An 18,775-nucleotide genomic window follows, 5' to 3' on the forward strand; every position below is an offset into this window, starting at 1 on the left:
ATAGGGGGTACTTCATTTCCAGAGAACAGGGTTTTTTTTATCAATAGGAGCCCAGCTGTATTTCTGCACGAGTTACTGGCGACCTCCCTACACATAATACAAAATGGCTGCCACGTCCACAGGAAACACATCATGTCTCTTCTGATTCTCTCGGTACTTCTACTACCCCAGCACCCCTCCCTCCACGTAAAGCACCCTGTTCTGTTGGTATAAGAATTTGGTAATTCTTAAAATGCTACCAAAAAAAAAATGTCCTTCGAGCCGGATTTGAACCAGCGACCTAAGGATATCTGAATTTCCACTACAGTCCTCCGCTCTACCAACTGAGCTATCGAAGGATCCTGGCTTTGTATGCTATGAATAGCATATTTTTGTATCTCATCACAGAATGTTGTTCCTTCTGTTTTATAAATCTATTTCTCAAAGCAATATACAGTAAAATGTACCTCTAAACAAATCCCTGGCCCTTTCTATATTTGGTAAGTGAAAAAGGGAAACATTTTAAGAGAAAATTGAGAGTGAAAGTGACTAAGATACATCCTGCAAATATAGCTGCATACTGCTGTCTTCGGATTTCTTGTATTTCCTATGTTTCTATTAAAATGGCATAATGAAGTAACAGTTGATACAGATGGGGCTTAATAGCCGCCGATTAACAGACTCGCCAGCCAGCAAGCTGCTGAAACACTAAATGCCCACTGCAAAGCTATACAATGTTGAATGTAAATCTTACGTAATTTGAGTTCATAATATATTCTGAACCATTGTACCTGCGTAGTACAAAAAGGACGCACAGTCGGAGAGGAGATTGCAACAACTATCTTTTTAACTGCTAACATTGAACTGGCTTCCTTTCGCCAGTCCTCCTCTCACTAACCCAATGTCACACTTAACACGCCCCCAACAGGGGGCCTTGGGCTTAAAAGCACAGGGGATCGTAACACCACCCCTGGACAAATGTTCAAAACTCTGAATCAGCATTCTTCGACCCAGCGGCTTCCTTGTTACTTGTTGGGGTCTGGTGCCCATTTCACTGGTGCCACTACCTCCTAGCGGGTTACCCAACAGTCCACCTCGAGCTGCACCTCCACTGGGCGGGACCCAAAGGTTGTCCCGAGGCTCCCGGTGCTGCAGATCTGGTTCTAGTTCCGGCGGAGGTGATTCACAGTCCTCTCTCTCGACCAGGTGTTTGAACAAAGAGCTGTTTCTCGTGATCTCCTTGTCTTCGACCAACCTAATCCTCCTCTGGCTTTATGGTCTATTGTAGAACCTCTCCACTCATTTGCCCACATTTTACCTTTGATAGTACTGGGACAAGGAAGGGGCGACCCTGGTGGCGTGGGCGATTTCGGGGGATCTTGGGCAAAACCAGGACTTTCGGGAGAGGCTTAGAAATTCATCAGAGAATCCTGGGCTCCCAAAACCAAGAAGGCCTACAGAGGTGCTTGGGATAAGTGGAGTAAATGGTGCATGGAGAGGGAAATACATCCTGTTCAAACAGATGTAGACGATGTGGTGAAATTCCTGGTCAATCAGGCAGCTCAGGGTAGAGTATACTGGACTATTTACACATATCGTTCAGCGATTTCGGTAGGGCATGAAAACGTAGAAAGTCACCCCTTGGGCGAACATCCACTGGCGTGTAGAGTACTCAAAGGAATAAAAAGTATGATACCACCGGCTCTGAGATATCACCGTCTTTGGGACGTTAGTGGGGTGTTGAGATTGTTTGAGTCCTGGCCGGATAATGGCGGTCTGTCCAGGAAGGCTCTGTGGGCTAATCTGACTACCCTGCTCTGCTTAATATCGTGCAAAAGGGTCTCGGACATCAGGGCTCAGGAAGTGGACTGGAAATTGTTTTCGCCGACAGGCGTTCCCTTTCATATAACAAAGAGAACTAACACAGGGATCAGGACAGTCGATTATGCAGCATTTCCAGAAGGGCCCGAATTATGTCCAGTCAGTGGTTTGAAGCTGTATGAAAGTAACTCAACACAGTTCAGGTCCACAGTGGAATCACAATTGTGATAAGGAAACCCTTTATGGCAGTTTGGACAGCTACCTTGGCAAGATGGGTGAAGTGGTGCATGAGCCAAGCTGGCATAGGTACAAGTCATTTCGGAGCACATTCGGTTAGGGGTGCCATGGCATCCACAGCATTCAGAATGGGGGCATGCCTAGCGGACATTTTGAAGGCAGGGGTTTGGTCCAACAAGTCGACTTTTAAGAACTTTTATTTTAGACCAATCGGCCAGGTGACTACGTTGGTAGTGAGTAAGCTTGGAACAAGCATAATCCGAGCCTACCCGTCTTGACATAGAATACTGATTTTCAATACATTTGTAATAGAAAGTCATGATTCTATTAAAGATACTGAGGCAAAGGATTATCCCACCCTATCAATTGCGTAAATAGACTGGAATGACTGTGATCGGAATTACTGATTATAAGGAAGTTTGGAATTTAATTTCTGACATGTTCTTTTGCGATTGCCCACCCAGTTTATAGTGGAGTTTTTCATCGGTGCTGTTTGTGAATTGGCAGGTACAGAACCCAAGACGTCAAGTACATGAGGAGTAAAAGAGACGTGGTGGAGGTTTCCAGCGTTAACTGGTTGGGACGCAGTTATGGATCAGCGAAAGAAAGAGGCCGAAGGAAGGCAGACGATGTTATACTGGACTTTAGTGTATGATTGGTTACAAGAAGTCACATAAAAGAAGAACCAATTAAATACAAACTCATATATCGCTAAAATTCATGGGATTTGTAGTTTTAGCTGTTTCTTTTTATGGTTGTGTTTTTTAAAGTTGTTGCTGCTCGAGAAGTAAAGAGTTGAGCATAATCTTTCGCCTCCATGACTTTAATAGAATCATGTCTTTCTATTACGAATGCATTGAAAATCTGTATTTATTGTGTAATTTGTGCAGATTTCAAGCCATCCCGCAAAAAACATAGTGGTATTTCAGTCCTGCGTTTTCATAGTGTTTACAAGCCTGTCACTTACCTGCCATGACTCCACTATTACTCTATCCCCCCAACCCCCAATCCACCCATTACTCTCCAAACATTCACCTGTCGGTCTAACATTTGTAAACAATACAAGATAGAAAAGCATACTTATTCTGACATCAAGTGTTTAAAACAATGCACCTTCAAACACTGACTACATTTAATAAAAATTGCAATAACATATTTGATATTAAGCTGTGGTGGATATATAGATGATCTGCTGTGTATTTCTGCGATTTTTTAAATACGAAAACTTTCACATTACAAAAAACAAAGCCACTTAGAAATGCTGGGGGTTCAACCCGCGACCTCATTGCCACAAGTCATGCCCTCCACCTCCGAGCAACATCCGCGAAGCACAATAGTGCCTTCCTGAATAAAGGATTAATGCATGATCCGTGGAACCAGGCTACGTAGCTCTCTGTGTTTAACCCATTCCTTTTTTGCTCATTTCACCCACACTGGAATCGTGGCTTGTAAGGTATGTATTACAATACAACAAACATTGGGATTGCTTGGTTCTTTCTCAGTCGCTCTTTTCCCAGTACATAAATGCAGAATGCTAACTCTTTTACGCGGGACCGAGCCTCATCCTTTGAAACCCCAGGCAGCCTGCCTGCGCTGGGAACGTGTTCTTTCTGTTTAATCTGCGATGTTTTTCATGAAATAAGCATACAAAATAACGTGTTTGTATTTATAGGGGGTACTTCATTTCCAGAGAACAGGGTTTTTTTTATCAATAGGAGCCCAGCTGTATTTCTGCACGAGTTACTGGCGACCTCCCTACACATAATACAAAATGGCTGCCACGTCCACAGGAAACACATCATGTCTCTTCTGATTCTCTCGGTACTTCTACTACCCCAGCACCCCTCCCTCCACGTAAAGCACCCTGTTCTGTTGGTATAAGAATTTGGTAATTCTTAAAATGCTACCAAAAAAAAAATGTCCTTCGAGCCGGATTTGAACCAGCGACCTAAGGATATCTGAATTTCCACTACAGTCCTCCGCTCTACCAACTGAGCTATCGAAGGTTCCTGGCTTTCTACGCTATGAATAGCATATTTTTGTATCTCATCACAGAATGTTGTTCCTTCTGTTTTATAAATCTATTTCTCAAAGCAATATACAGTAAAATGTACCTCTAAACAAATCCCTGGCCCTTTCTATATTTGGTAAGTGAAAAAGGGAAACATTTTAAGAGAAAATTGAGAGTGAAAGTGACTAAGATACATCCTGCAAATATAGCTGTATACTGCTGTCTTCGGATTTCTTGTATTTCCTATGTTTCTATTAAAATGGCATAATGAAGTAACAGTTGATACAGATGGGGCTTAATAGCCACCGATTAACAGACTCGCCAGCCAGCAAGCTGCTGAAACACTAAATGCCCACTGCAAAGCTATACAATGTTGAATGTAAATCTTACGTAATTTGAGTTCATAATATATTCTGAACCATTGTACCTGCGTAGTACAAAAAGGACGCACAGTCGGAGAGGAGATTGCAACAACTATCTTTTTAACTGCTAACATTGAACTGGCTTCCTTTCGCCAGTCCTCCTCTCACTAACCCAATGTCACACTTAAGACGCCCCCAACAGGGGGCCTTGGGCTTAAAAGCACAGGGGATCGTAACACCACCCCTGGACAAATGTTCAAAACTCTGAATCAGCACTCTTCGACCCAGCGGCTTCCTTGTTACTTGTTGGGGTCTGGTGCCCATTTCACTGGTGCCACTACCTCCTAGCGGGTTACCCAACAGTCCACCTCGAGCTGCACCTCCACTGGGCGGGACCCAAAGGTTGTCCCGAGGCTCCCGGTGCTGCAGATCTGGTTCTAGTTCCGGCGGAGGTGATTCACAGTCCTCTCTCTCGACCAGGTGTTTGAACAAAGAGCTGTTTCTCGTGATCTCCTTGTCTTCGACCAACCTAATCCTCCTCTGGCTTTATGGTCTATTGTAGAACCTCTCCACTCATTTGCCCACATTTTACCTTTGATAGTACTGGGACAAGGAAGGGGCGACCCTGGTGGCGTGGGCGATTTCGGGGGATCTTGGGCAAAACCAGGACTTTCGGGAGAGGCTTAGAAATTCATCAGAGAATCCTGGGCTCCCAAAACCAAGAAGGCCTACAGAGGTGCTTGGGATAAGTGGAGTAAATGGTGCATGGAGAGGGAAATACATCCTGTTCAAACAGATGTAGTCGATGTGGTGAAATTCCTGGTCAATCAGGCAGCTCAGGGTAGAGTATACTGGACTATTTACACATATCGTTCAGCGATTTCGGTAGGGCATGAAAACGTAGAAAGTCACCCCTTGGGCGAACATCCACTGGCGTGTAGAGTACTCAAAGGAATAAAAAGTATGATACCACCGGCTCTGAGATATCACCGTCTTTGGGACGTTAGTGGGGTGTTGAGATTGTTTGAGTCCTGGCCGGATAATGGCGGTCTGTCCAGGAAGGCTCTGTGGGCTAATCTGACTACCCTGCTCTGCTTAATATCGTGCAAAAGGGTCTCGGACATCAGGGCTCAGGAAGTGGACTGGAAATTGTTTTCGCCGACAGGCGTTCCCTTTCATATAACAAAGAGAACTAACACAGGGATCAGGACAGTCGATTATGCAGCATTTCCAGAAGGGCCCAAATTATGTCCAGTCAGTGGTTTGAAGCTGTATGAAAGTAACTCAACACAGTTCAGGTCCACAGTGGAATCACAATTGTGATAAGGAAACCCTTTATGGCAGTTTGGACAGCTACCTTGGCAAGATGGGTGAAGTGGTGCATGAGCCAAGCTGGCGTAGGTACAAGTCATTTCGGAGCACATTCGGTTAGGGGTGCCATGGCATCCACAGCATTCAGAATGGGGGCATGCCTAGCGGACATTTTGAAGGCAGGGGTTTGGTCCAACAAGTCGACTTTTAAGAACTTTTATTTTAGACCAATCGGCCAGGTGACTACGTTGGTAGTGAGTAAGCTTGGAACAAGCATAATCCGAGCCTACCCGTCTTGACATAGAATACTGATTTTCAATACATTTGTAATAGAAAGTCATGATTCTATTAAAGATACTGAGGCAAAGGATTATCCCACCCTATCAATTGCGTAAATAGACTGGAATGACTGTGATCAGAATTACTGATTATAAGGAAGTTTGGAATTTAATTTCTGACATGTTCTTTTGCGATTGCCCACCCAGTTTATAGTGGAGTTTTTCATTGGTGCTGTTTGTGAATTGGCAGGTACAGAACCCAAGACGTCAAGTACATGAGGAGTAAAAGAGACGTGGTGGAGGTTTCCAGCGTTAACTGGTTGGGACGCAGTTATGGATCAGCGAAAGAAAGAGGCCGAAGGAAGGCAGACGATGTTATACTGGACTTTAGTGTATGATTGGTTACAAGAAGTCACATAAAAGAAGAACCAATTAAATACAAACTCATATATCGCTAAAATTCATGGGATTTGTAGTTTTAGCTGTTTCTTTTTATGGTTGTGTTTTTTAAAGTTGTTGGCTGCTCGAGAAGTAAAGAGTTGAGCATAATCTTTCGCCTCCATGACTTTAATAGAATCATGTCTTTCTATTACGAATGCATTGAAAATCTGTATTTATTGTGTAATTTGTGCAGATTTCAAGCCATCCCGCAAAAAACATAGTGGTATTTCAGTCCTGCGTTTTCATAGTGTTTACAAGCCTGTCACTTACCTGCCATGACTCCACTATTACTCTATCCCCCCAACCCCCAATCCACCCATTACTCTCCAAACTCACCTGTCGGTCTAACGTTTGTAAACAATACAAGATAGAAAAGCATACTTATTCTGACATCAAGTGTTTAAAACAATGCACCTTCAAACAATGACTACATTTAATAAAAATTGCAATAACATATTTGATATTAAGCTGTGGTGGATATATAGATGATCTGCTGTGTATTTCTGCGATTTTTTAAATACGAAAACTTTCACATTACAAAAAAAAAAGCCACTTAGAAATGCGGGGGGTTCAACCCGCGACCTCATTGCCACAAGTCATGCCCTCCACCTCTGAGCAACATCCGCGAAGCACAATAGTGCCTTCCTGAATAAAGGATTAATGCATGATCCGTGGAACCAGGCTACGTAGCTCTCTGTGTTTAACCCATTCCTTTTTTGCTCATTTCACCCACACTGGAATCGTGGCTTGACAGGTATGTATTACAATACAACAAACATTGGGATTGCTTGGTTCTTTCTCAGTCGCTCTTTTCCCAGTACATAAATGCAGAATGCTAACTCTTTTACGCGGGACCGAGCCTCATCCTTTGAAACCCCAGGCAGCCTGCCTGCGCTGGGAAAGTGTTCTTTCTGTTTAATCTGCGATGTTTTTCATGAAATAAGCATACAAAATAACGTGTTTGTATTTATAGGGGGTACTTCATTTCCAGAGAACAGGGTTTTTTTTATCAATAGGAGCCCAGCTGTATTTCTGCACGAGTTACTGGCGACCTCCCTACACATAATACAAAATGGCTGCCACGTCCACAGGAAACACATCATGTCTCTTCTGATTCTCTCGGTACTTCTACTACCCCAGCACCCCTCCCTCCACGTAAAGCACCCTGTTCTGTTGGTATAAGAATTTGGTAATTCTTAAAATGCTACCAAAAAAAAAAATGTCCTTCGAGCCGGATTTGAACCAGCGACCTAAGGATATCTGAATTTCCACTACAGTCCTCCGCTCTACCAACTGAGCTATCGAAGGCTCCTGGTTTTGTACGCTATGAATAGCATATTTTTGTATCTCATCACAGAATGTTGTTCCTTCTGTTTTATAAATCTATTTCTCAAAGCAATATACAGTAAAATGTACCTCTAAACAAATCCCTGGCCCTTTCTATATTTGGTAAGTGAAAAAGGGAAACATTTTAAGAGAAAATTGAGAGTGAAAGTGACTAAGATACATCCTGCAAATATAGCTGTATACTGCTGTCTTCGGATTTCTTGTATTGCCTATGTTTCTATTAAAATGGCATAATGAAGTAACAGTTGATACAGATGGGGCTTAATAGCCGCCGATTAACAGACTCGCCAGCCAGCAAGCTGCTGAAACACTAAATGCCCACTGCAAAGCTATACAATGTTGAATGTAAATCTTACGTAATTTGAGTTCATAATATATTCTGAACCATTGTACCTGCATAGTACAAAAAGGACGCACAGTCGGAGAGGAGATTGCAACAACTATCTTTTTAACTGCTAACATTGAACTGGCTTCCTTTCGCCAGTCCTCCTCTCACTAACCCAATGTCACACTTAACACGCCCCCAACAGGGGGCCTTGGGCTTAAAAGCACAGGGGATCGTAACACCACCCCTGGACAAATGTTCAAAACTCTGAATCAGCACTCTTCGACCCAGCGGCTTCCTTGTTACTTGTTGGGGTCTGGTGCCCATTTCACTGGTGCCACTACCTCCTAGCGGGTTACCCAACAGTCCACCTCGAGCTGCACCTCCACTGGGCGGGACCCAAAGGTTGTCCCGAGGCTCCCGGTGCTGCAGATCTGGTTCTAGTTCCGGCGGAGGTGATTCACAGTCCTCTCTCTCGACCAGGTGTTTGAACAAAGAGCTGTTTCTCGTGATCTCCTTGTCTTCGACCAACCTAATCCTCCTCTGGCTTTATGGTTTATTGTAGAACCTCTCCACTCATTTGCCCACATTTTACCTTTGATAGTACTGGGACAAGGAAGGGGCGACCCTGGTGGCGTGGGCGATTTCGGGGGATCTTGGGCAAAACCAGGACTTTCGGGAGAGGCTTAGAAATTCATCAGAGAATCCTGGGCTCCCAAAACCAAGAAGGCCTACAGAGGTGCTTGGGATAAGTGGAGTAAATGGTGCATGGAGAGGGAAATACATCCTGTTCAAACAGATGTAGTCGATGTGGTGAAATTCCTGCTCAATCAGGCAGCTCAGGGTAGAGTATACTGGACTATTTACACATATCGTTCAGCGATTTCGGTAGGGCATGAAAACGTAGAAAGTCACCCCTTGGGCGAACATCCACTGGCGTGTAGAGTACTCAAAGGAATAAAAAGTATGATACCACCGGCTCTGAGATATCACCGTCTTTGGGACGTTAGTGGGGTGTTGAGATTGTTTGAGTCCTGGCCGGATAATGGCGGTCTGTCCAGGAAGGCTCTGTGGGCTAATCTGACTACCCTGCTCTGCTTAATATCGTGCAAAAGGGTCTCGGACATCAGGGCTCAGGAAGTGGACTGGAAATTGTTTTCGCCGACAGGCGTTCCCTTTCATATAACAAAGAGAACTAACACAGGGATCAGGACAGTCGATTATGCAGCATTTCCAGAAGGGCCCAAATTATGTCCAGTCAGTGGTTTGAAGATGTATGAAAGTAACTCAACACAGTTCAGGTCCACAATGGAATCACAATTGTGATAAGGAAACCCTTTATGGCAGTTTGGACAGCTACCTTGGCAAGATGGGTGAAGTGGTGCATGAGCCAAGCTGGCGTAGGTACAAGTCATTTCGGAGCACATTCGGTTAGGGGTGCCATGGCATCCACAGCATTCAGAATGGGGGCATGCCTAGCGGACATTTTGAAGGCAGGGGTTTGGTCCAACAAGTCGACTTTTAAGAACTTTTATTTTAGACCAATCGGCCAGGTGACTACGTTGGTAGTGAGTAAGCTTGGAACAAGCATAATCCGAGCCTACCCGTCTTGACATAGAATACTGATTTTCAATACATTTGTAATAGAAAGTCATGATTCTATTAAAGATACTGAGACAAAGGATTATCCCACCCTATCAATTGCGTAAATAGACTGGAATGACTGTGATCGGAATTACTGATTATAAGGAAGTTTGGAATTTAATTTCTGACATGTTCTTTTGCGATTGCCCACCCAGTTTATAGTGGAGTTTTTCATCGGTGCTGTTTGTGAATTGGCAGGTACAGAACCCAAGACGTCAAGTACATGAGGAGTAAAAGAGACGTGGTGGAGGTTTCCAGCGTTAACTGGTTGGGACGCAGTTATGGATCAGCGAAAGAAAGAGGCCGAAGGAAGGCAGACGATGTTATACTGGACTTTAGTGTACGATTGGTTACAAGAAGTCACATAAAAGAAGAACCAATTAAATACAAACTCATATATCGCTAAAATTCATGGGATTTGTAGTTTTAGCTGTTTCTTTTTATGGTTGTGTTTTTTAAAGTTGTTGCTGCTCGAGAAGTAGAGTTGAGCATAATCTTTCGCCTCCATGACTTTAATAGAATCATGTCTTTCTATTACGAATGCATTGAAAATCTGTATTTATTGTGTAATTTGTGCAGATTTCAAGCCATCCCGCAAAAAACATAGTGGTATTTCAGTCCTGCGTTTTCATAGTGTTTACAAGCCTGTCACTTACCTGCCATGACTCCACTATTACTCTATCCCCCCAACCCCCAATCCACCCATTACTCTCCAAACATTCACCTGTCGGTCTAACATTTGTAAACAATACAAGATAGAAAAGCATACTTATTCTGACATCAAGTGTTTAAAACAATGCACCTTCAAACACTGACTACATTTAATAAAAATTGCAATAACATATTTGATATTAAGCTGTGGTGGATATATAGATGATCTGCTGTGTATTTCTGCGATTTTTTAAATACGAAAACTTTCACATTACAAAAAAAAAAGCCACTTAGAAATGCGGGGGGTTCAACCCGCGACCTCATTGCCACAAGTCATGCCCTCCACCTCCGAGCAACATCCGCGAAGCACAATAGTGCCTTCCTGAATAAAGGATTAATGCATGATCCGTGGAACCAGGCTACGTAGCTCTCTGTGTTTAACCCATTCCTTTTTTGCTCATTTCACCCACACTGGAATCGTGGCTTGTAAGGTATGTATTACAATACAACAAACATTGGGATTGCTTGGTTCTTTCTCAGTCGCTCTTTTCCCAGTACATAAATGCAGAATGCTAACTCTTTTACGCGGGACCGAGCCTCATCCTTTGAAACCCCAGGCAGCCTGCCTGCGCTGGGAACGTGTTCCTTCTGTTTAATCTGCGATGTTTTTCATGAAATAAGCATACAAAATAACGTGTTTGTATTTATAGGGGGTACTTCATTTCCAGAGAACAGGGTTTTTTTTATCAATAGGAGCCCAGCTGTATTTCTGCACGAGTTACTGGCGACCTCCCTACACATAATACAAAATGGCTGCCACGTCCACAGGAAACACATCATGTCTCTTCTGATTCTCTCGGTACTTCTACTACCCCAGCACCCCTCCCTCCACGTAAAGCACCCTGTTCTGTTGGTATAAGAATTTGGTAATTCTTAAAATGCTACCAAAAAAAAAAATGTCCTTCGAGCCGGATTTGAACCAGCGACCTAAGGATATCTGAATTTCCACTACAGTCCTCCCTCTACCAACTGAGCTGTCGGAGGCTCCTGGCTTTGTACGCTATGAATAGCATATTTTTGTATCTCATCACAGAATGTTGTTCCTTCTGTTTTATAAATCTATTTCTCAAAGCAATATACAGTAAAATGTACCTCTAAACAAATCCCTGGCCCTTTCTATATTTGGTAAGTGAAAAAGGGAAACATTTTAAGAGAAAATTGAGAGTGAAAGTGACTAAGATACATCCTGCAAATATAGCTGTATACTGCTGTCTTCGGATTTCTTGTATTGCCTATGTTTCTATTAAAATGGCATAATGAAGTAACAGTTGATACAGATGGGGCTTAATAGCCGCCGATTAACAGACTCGCCAGCCAGCAAGCTGCTGAAACACTAAATGCCCACTGCAAAGCTATACAATGTTGAATGTAAATCTTACGTAATTTGAGTTCATAATATATTCTGAACCATTGTACCTGCGTAGTACAAAAAGGTCGCACAGTCGGAGAGGAGATTGCAACAACTATCTTTTTAACTGCTAACATTGAACTGGCTTCCTTTCGCCAGTCCTCCTCTCACTAACCCAATGTCACACTTAACACGCCCCAACAGGGGGCCTTGGGCTTAAAATCACAGGGGATCGTAACACCACCCCTGGACAAATGTTCAAAACTCTGAATCAGCACTCTTCGACCCAGCGGCTTCCTTGTTACTTGTTGGGGTCTGGTGCCCATTTCACTGGTGCCACTACCTCCTAGCGGGTTACCCAACAGTCCACCTCGAGCTGCACCTCCACTGGGCGGGACCCAAAGGTTGTCCCGAGGCTCCCGGTGCTGCAGATCTGGTTCTAGTTCCGGCGGAGGTGATTCACAGTCCTCTCTCTCGACCAGGTGTTTGAACAAAGAGCTGTTTCTCGTGATCTCCTTGTCTTCGACCAACCTAATCCTCCTCTGGCTTTATGGTCTATTGTAGAACCTCTCCACTCATTTGCCCACATTTTACCTTTGATAGTACTGGGACAAGGAAGGGGCGACCCTGGTGGCGTGGGCGATTTCGGGGGATCTTGGGCAAAACCAGGACTTTCGGGAGAGGCTTAGAAATTCATCAGAGAATCCTGGGCTCCCAAAACCAAGAAGGCCTACAGAGGTGCTTGGGATAAGTGGAGTAAATGGTGCATGGAGAGGGAAATACATCCTGTTCAAACAGATGTAGTCGATGTGGTGAAATTCCTGGTCAATCAGGCAGCTCAGGGTAGAGTATACTGGACTATTTACACATATCGTTCAGCGATTTCGGTAGGGCATGAAAACGTAGAAAGTCACCCCTTGGGCGAACATCCACTGGCGTGTAGAGTACTCAAAGGAATAAAAAATTATGATACCACCGGCTCTGAGATATCACCGTCTTTGGGACGTTAGTGGGGTGTTGAGATTGTTTGAGTCCTGGCCGGATAATGGCGGTCTGTCCAGGAAGGCTCTGTGGGCTAATCTGACTACCCTGCTCTGCTTAATATCGTGCAAAAGGGTCTCGGACATCAGGGCTCAGGAAGTGGACTGGAAATTGTTTTCGCCGACAGGCGTTCCCTTTCATATAACAAAGAGAACTAACACAGGGATCAGGACAGTCGATTATGCAGCATTTCCAGAAGGGCCCGAATTATGTCCAGTCAGTGGTTTGAAGCTGTATGAAAGTAACTCAACACAGTTCAGGTCCACAGTGGAATCACAATTGTGATAAGGAAACCCTTTATGGCAGTTTGGACAGCTACCTTGGCAAGATGGGTGAAGTGGTGCATGAGCCAAGCTGGCGTAGGTACAAGTCATTTCGGAGCACATTCGGTTAGGGGTGCCATGGCATCCACAGCATTCAGAATGGAGGCATGCCTAGCGGACATTTTGAAGGCAGGGGTTTGGTCCAACAAGTCGACTTTTAAGAACTTTTATTTTAGACCAATCGGCCAGGTGACTACGTTGGTAGTGAGTAAGCTTGGAACAAGCATAATCCGAGCCTACCCGTCTTGACATAGAATACTGATTTTCAATACATTTGTAATAGAAAGTCATGATTCTATTAAAGATACTGAGGCAAAGGATTATCCCACCCTATCAATTGCGTAAATAGACTGGAATGACTGTGATCGGAATTACTGATTATAAGGAAGTTTGGAATTTAATTTCTGACATGTTCTTTTGCGATTGCCCACCCAGTTTATAGTGGAGTTTTTCATTGGTGCTGTTTGTGAATTGGCAGGTACAGAACCCAAGACGTCAAGTACATGAGGAGTAAAAGAGACGTGGTGGAGGTTTCCAGCGTTAACTGGTTGGGACGCAGTTATGGATCAGCGAAAGAAAGAGGCCGAAGGAAGGCAGACGATGTTATACTGGACTTTAGTGTATGATTGGTTACAAGAAGTCACATAAAAGAAGAACCAATTAAATACAAACTCATATATCGCTAAAATTCATGGGATTTGTAGTTTTAGCTGTTTCTTTTTATGGTTGTGTTTTTTAAAGTTGTTGCTGCTCGAGAAGTAAAGAGTTGAGCATAATCTTTCGCCTCCATGACTTTAATAGAATCATGTCTTTCTATTACGAATGCATTGAAAATCTGTATTTATTGTGTAATTTGTGCAGATTTCAAGCCATCCCGCAAAAAACATAGTGGTATTTCAGTCCTGCGTTTTCATAGTGTTTACAAGCCTGTCACTTACCTGCCATGACTCCACTATTACTCTATCCCCCCAACCCCCAATCCACCCATTACTCTCCAAACATTCACCTGTCGGTCTAACATTTGTAAACAATACAAGATAGAAAAGCATACTTATTCTGACATCAAGTGTTTAAAACAATGCACCTTCAAACACTGACTACATTTAATAAAAATTGCAATAACATATTTGATATTAAGCTCTGGTGGATATATAGATGATCTGCTGTGTATTTCTGCGATTTTTTAAATACGAAAACTTTCACATTACAAAAAAAAAAAAGCCACTTAGAAATGCGGGGGGTTCAACCCGCGACCTCATTGCCACAAGTCATGCCCTCCACCTCCGAGCAACATCCGCGAAGCACAATAGTGCCTTCCTGAATAAAGGATTAATGCATGATCCGTGGAACCAGGCTACGTAGCTCTCTGTGTTTAACCCATTCCTTTTTTGCTCATTTCACCCACACTGGAATCGTGGCTTGTAAGGTATGTATTACAATACAACAAACATTGGGATTGCTTGGTTCTTTCTCAGTCGCTCTTTTCCCAGTACATAAATGCAGAATGCTAACTCTTTTACGCGGGACCGAGCCTCATCCTTTGAAACCCCAGGCAGCCTGCCTGCGCTGGGAACGTGTTCTTTCTGTTTAATCTGCGATGTTTTTCATGAAATAAGCATACAAAATAACGTGTTTGTATTTATAGGGGGTACTTCATTTCCAGAGAACAGGGTTTTTTTTATCAATAGGAGCCCAGCTGTATTTCTGCACGAGTTACTGGCGACCTCCCTACACATAATACAAAATGGCTGCCACGTCCACAGGAAACACATCATGTCTCTTCTGATTCTCTCGGTACTTCTACTACCCCAGCACCCCTCCCTCCACGTAAAGCACCCTGTTCTGTTGGTATAAGAATTTGGTAATTCTTAAAATGCTACCAAAAAAAAAATGTCCTTCGAGCCGGATTTGAACCAGCGACCTAAGGATATCTGAATTTCCACTACAGTCCTCCCTCTACCAACTGAGCTATCGAAGGCTCCTGGCTTTGTACGCTATGAATAGCATATTTTTGTATCTCATCACAGAATGTTGTTCCTTCTGTTTTATAAATCTATTTCTCAAAGCAATATACAGTAAAATGTACCTCTAAACAAATCCCTGGCCCTTTCTATATTTGGTAAGTGAAAAAGGGAAACATTTTAAGAGAAAATTGAGAGTGAAAGTGACTAAGATACATCCTGCAAATATAGCTGTATACTGCTGTTTTCGGATTTCTTGTATTGCCTATGTTTCTATTAAAATGGCATAATGAAGTAACAGTTGATACAGATGGGGCTTAATAGCCGCCGATTAACAGACTCGCCAGCCAGCAAGCTGCTGAAACACTAAATGCCCACTGCAAAGCTATACAATGTTGAATGTAAATCTTACGTAATTTGAGTTCATAATATATTCTGAACCATTGTACCTGCGTAGTACAAAAAGGACGCACAGTCGGAGAGGAGATTGCAACAACTATCTTTTTAACTGCTAACATTGAACTGGCTTCCTTTCGCCAGTCCTCCTCTCACTAACCCAATGTCACACTTAACACGCCCCCAACAGGGGGCCTTGGGCTTAAAAGCACAGGGGATCGTAACACCACCCCTGGACAAATGTTCAAAACTCTGAATCAGCACTCTTCGACCCAGCGGCTTCCTTGTTACTTGTTGGGGTCTGGTGCCCATTTCACTGGTGCCACTACCTCCTAGCGGGTTACCCAACAATCCACCTCGAGCTGCACCTCCACTGGGCGGGACCCAAAGGTTGTCCCGAGGCTCCCGGTGCTGCAGATCTGGTTCTAGTTCCGGCGGAGGTGATTCACAGTCCTCTCTCTCGACCAGGTGTTTGAACAAAGAGCTGTTTCTCGTGATCTCCTTGTCTTCGACCAACCTAATCCTCCTCTGGCTTTATGGTCTATTGTAGAACCTCTCCACTCATTTGCCCACATTTTACCTTTGATAGTACTGGGACAAGGAAGGGGCGACCCTGGTGGCGTGGGCGATTTCGGGGGATCTTGGGCAAAACCAGGACTTTCGGGAGAGGCTTAGAAATTCATCAGAGAATCCTGGGCTCCCAAAACCAAGAAGGCCTACAGAGGTGCTTGGGATAAGTGGAGTAAATGGTGCATGGAGAGGGAAATACATCCTGTTCAAACAGATGTAGTCGATGTGGTGAAATTCCTGGTCAATCAGGCAGCTCAGGGTAGAGTATACTGGACTATTTACACATATCGTTCAGCGATTTCGGTAGGGCATGAAAACGTAGAAAGTCACCCCTTGGGCGAACATCCACTGGCGTGTAGAGTACTCAAAGGAATAAAAAGTATGATACCACCGGCTCTGAGATATCACCGTCTTTGGGACGTTAGTGGGGTGTTGAGATTGTTTGAGTCCTGGCCGGATAATGGCGGTCTGTCCAGGAAGGCTCTGTGGGCTAATCTGACTACCCTGCTCTGCTTAATATCGTGCAAAAGGGTCTCGGACATCAGGGCTCAGGAAGTGGACTGGAAATTGTTTTCGCCGACAGGCGTTCCCTTTCATATAACAAAGAGAACTAACACAGGGATCAGGACAGTCGATTATGCAGCATTTCCAGAAGGGCCCAAATTATGTCCAGTCAGTGGTTTGAAGCTGTATGAAAGTAACTCAACACAGTTCAGGTCCACAGTGGAATCACAATTGTGATAAGGAAACCCTTTATGGCAGTTTGGACAGCTACCTTGGCAAGATGGGTGAAGTGGTGCATGAGCCAAGCTGGCGTAGGTACAAGTCATTTCGGAGCACATTCGGTTAGGGGTGCCATGGCACCCACAGCATTCAGAATGGGGGCATGCCTAGCGGACATTTTGAAGGCAGGGGTTTGGTCCAACAAGTCGACTTTTAAGAACTTTTATTTTAGACCAATCGGCCAGGTGACTACGTTGGTAGTGAGTAAGCTTGGAACAAGCATAATCCGAGCCTACCCGTCTTGACATAGAATACTGATTTTCAATACATTTGTAATAGAAAGTCATGATTCTATTAAAGATACTGAGGCAAAGGATTATCCCACCCTATCAATTGCGTAAATAGACTGGAATGACTGTGATCGGAATTACTGATTATAAGGAAGTTTGGAATTTAATTTCTGACATGTTCTTTTGCGATTGCCCACCCAGTTCATAGTGGAGTTTTTCATTGGTGCTGTTTGTGAATTGGCAGGTACAGAACCCAAGACGTCAAGTACATGAGGAGTAAAAGAGACGTGGTGGAGGTTTCCAGCGTTAACTGGTTGGGACGCAGTTATGGATCAGCGAAAGAAAGAGGCCGAAGGAAGGCAGACGATGTTATACTGGACTTTAGTGTATGATTGGTTACAAGAAGTCACATAAAAGAAGAACCAATTAAATACAAACTCATATATCGCTAAAATTCATGGGATTTGTAGTTTTAGCTGTTTCTTTTTATAGTTGTGTTTTTTAAAGTTGTTGGCTGCTCGAGAAGTAAAGAGTTGAGCATAATCTTTCGCCTCCATGACTTTAATAGAATCATGTCTTTCTATTACGAATGCATTGAAAATCTGTATTTATTGTGTAATTTGTGCAGATTTCAAGCCATCCCGCAAAAAACATAGTGGTATTTCAGTCCTGCGTTTTCATAGTGTTTACAAGCCTGTCACTTACCTGCCATGACTCCACTATTACTCTATCCCCCCAACCCCCAATCCACCCATTACTCTCCAAACTCACCTGTCGGTCTAACGTTTGTAAACAATACAAGATAGAAAAGCATACTTATTCTGACATCAAGTGTTTAAAACAATGCACCTTCAAACAATGACTACATTTAATAAAAATTGCAATAACATATTTGATATTAAGCTGTGGTGGATATATAGATGATCTGCTGTGTATTTCTGCGATTTTTTAAATACGAAAACTTTCACATTACAAAAAAAAAGCCACTTAGAAATGCGGGGGGTTCAACCCGCGACCTCATTGCCACAAGTCATGCCCTCCACCTCTGAGCAACATCCGCGAAGCACAATAGTGCCTTCCTGAATAAAGGATTAATGCATGATCCGTGGAACCAGGCTACGTAGCTCTCTGTGTTTAACCCATTCCTTTTTTGCTCATTTCACCCACACTGGAATCGTGGCTTGACAGGTATGTATTACAATACAACAAACATTGGGATTGCTTGGTTCTTTCTCAGTCGCTCTTTTCCCAGTACATAAATGCAGAATGCTAACTCTTTTACGCGGGACCGAGCCTCATCCTTTGAAACCCCAGGCAGCCTGCCTGCGCTGGGAAAGTGTTCTTTCTGTTTAATCTGCAATGTTTTTCATGAAATAAGCATACAAAATAACGTGTTTGTATTTATAGGGGGTACTTCATTTCCAGAGAACAGGGTTTTTTTTATCAATAGGAGCCCAGCTGTATTTCTGCACGAGTTACTGGCGACCTCCCTACACATAATACAAAATGGCTGCCACGTCCACAGGAAACACATCATGTCTCTTCTGATTCTCTCGGTACTTCTACTACCCCAGCACCCCTCCCTCCACGTAAAGCACCCTGTTCTGTTGGTATAAGAATTTGGTAATTCTTAAAATGCTACCAAAAAAAAAAATG

General features: G+C 43.5%; 3 non-coding genes across 3 annotated transcripts; all 3 read right to left on the bottom strand.

Moving 5' to 3' along the window:
• Positions 1–252: 252 nt before the first annotated feature.
• TRNAY-GUA (transfer RNA tyrosine (anticodon GUA)) lies at positions 253–338 on the bottom strand. Its single transcript is given in 2 exon segments — positions 253–288; positions 302–338. It is a non-coding gene; the product is annotated as a tRNA-Tyr (tRNA).
• A 3,619-nt stretch (positions 339–3,957) lies between these two features.
• On the bottom strand, positions 3,958–4,043 carry TRNAY-GUA (transfer RNA tyrosine (anticodon GUA)). Its single transcript is given in 2 exon segments — positions 3,958–3,993; positions 4,007–4,043. It is a non-coding gene; the product is annotated as a tRNA-Tyr (tRNA).
• Positions 4,044–7,662: 3,619 nt separating this feature from the next.
• TRNAY-GUA (transfer RNA tyrosine (anticodon GUA)) lies at positions 7,663–7,748 on the bottom strand. Its single transcript is given in 2 exon segments — positions 7,663–7,698; positions 7,712–7,748. It is a non-coding gene; the product is annotated as a tRNA-Tyr (tRNA).
• Between the last annotated feature and the right edge of the window lie 11,027 nt (positions 7,749–18,775).

This window comes from Ambystoma mexicanum (assembly GCF_040938575.1).
Source record: "Ambystoma mexicanum isolate Mex_15411 chromosome 12 unlocalized genomic scaffold, UKY_AmexF1_1 Mex_chr12_unloc.2, whole genome shotgun sequence".
NCBI lineage: Eukaryota > Metazoa > Chordata > Amphibia > Caudata > Ambystomatidae > Ambystoma > Ambystoma mexicanum.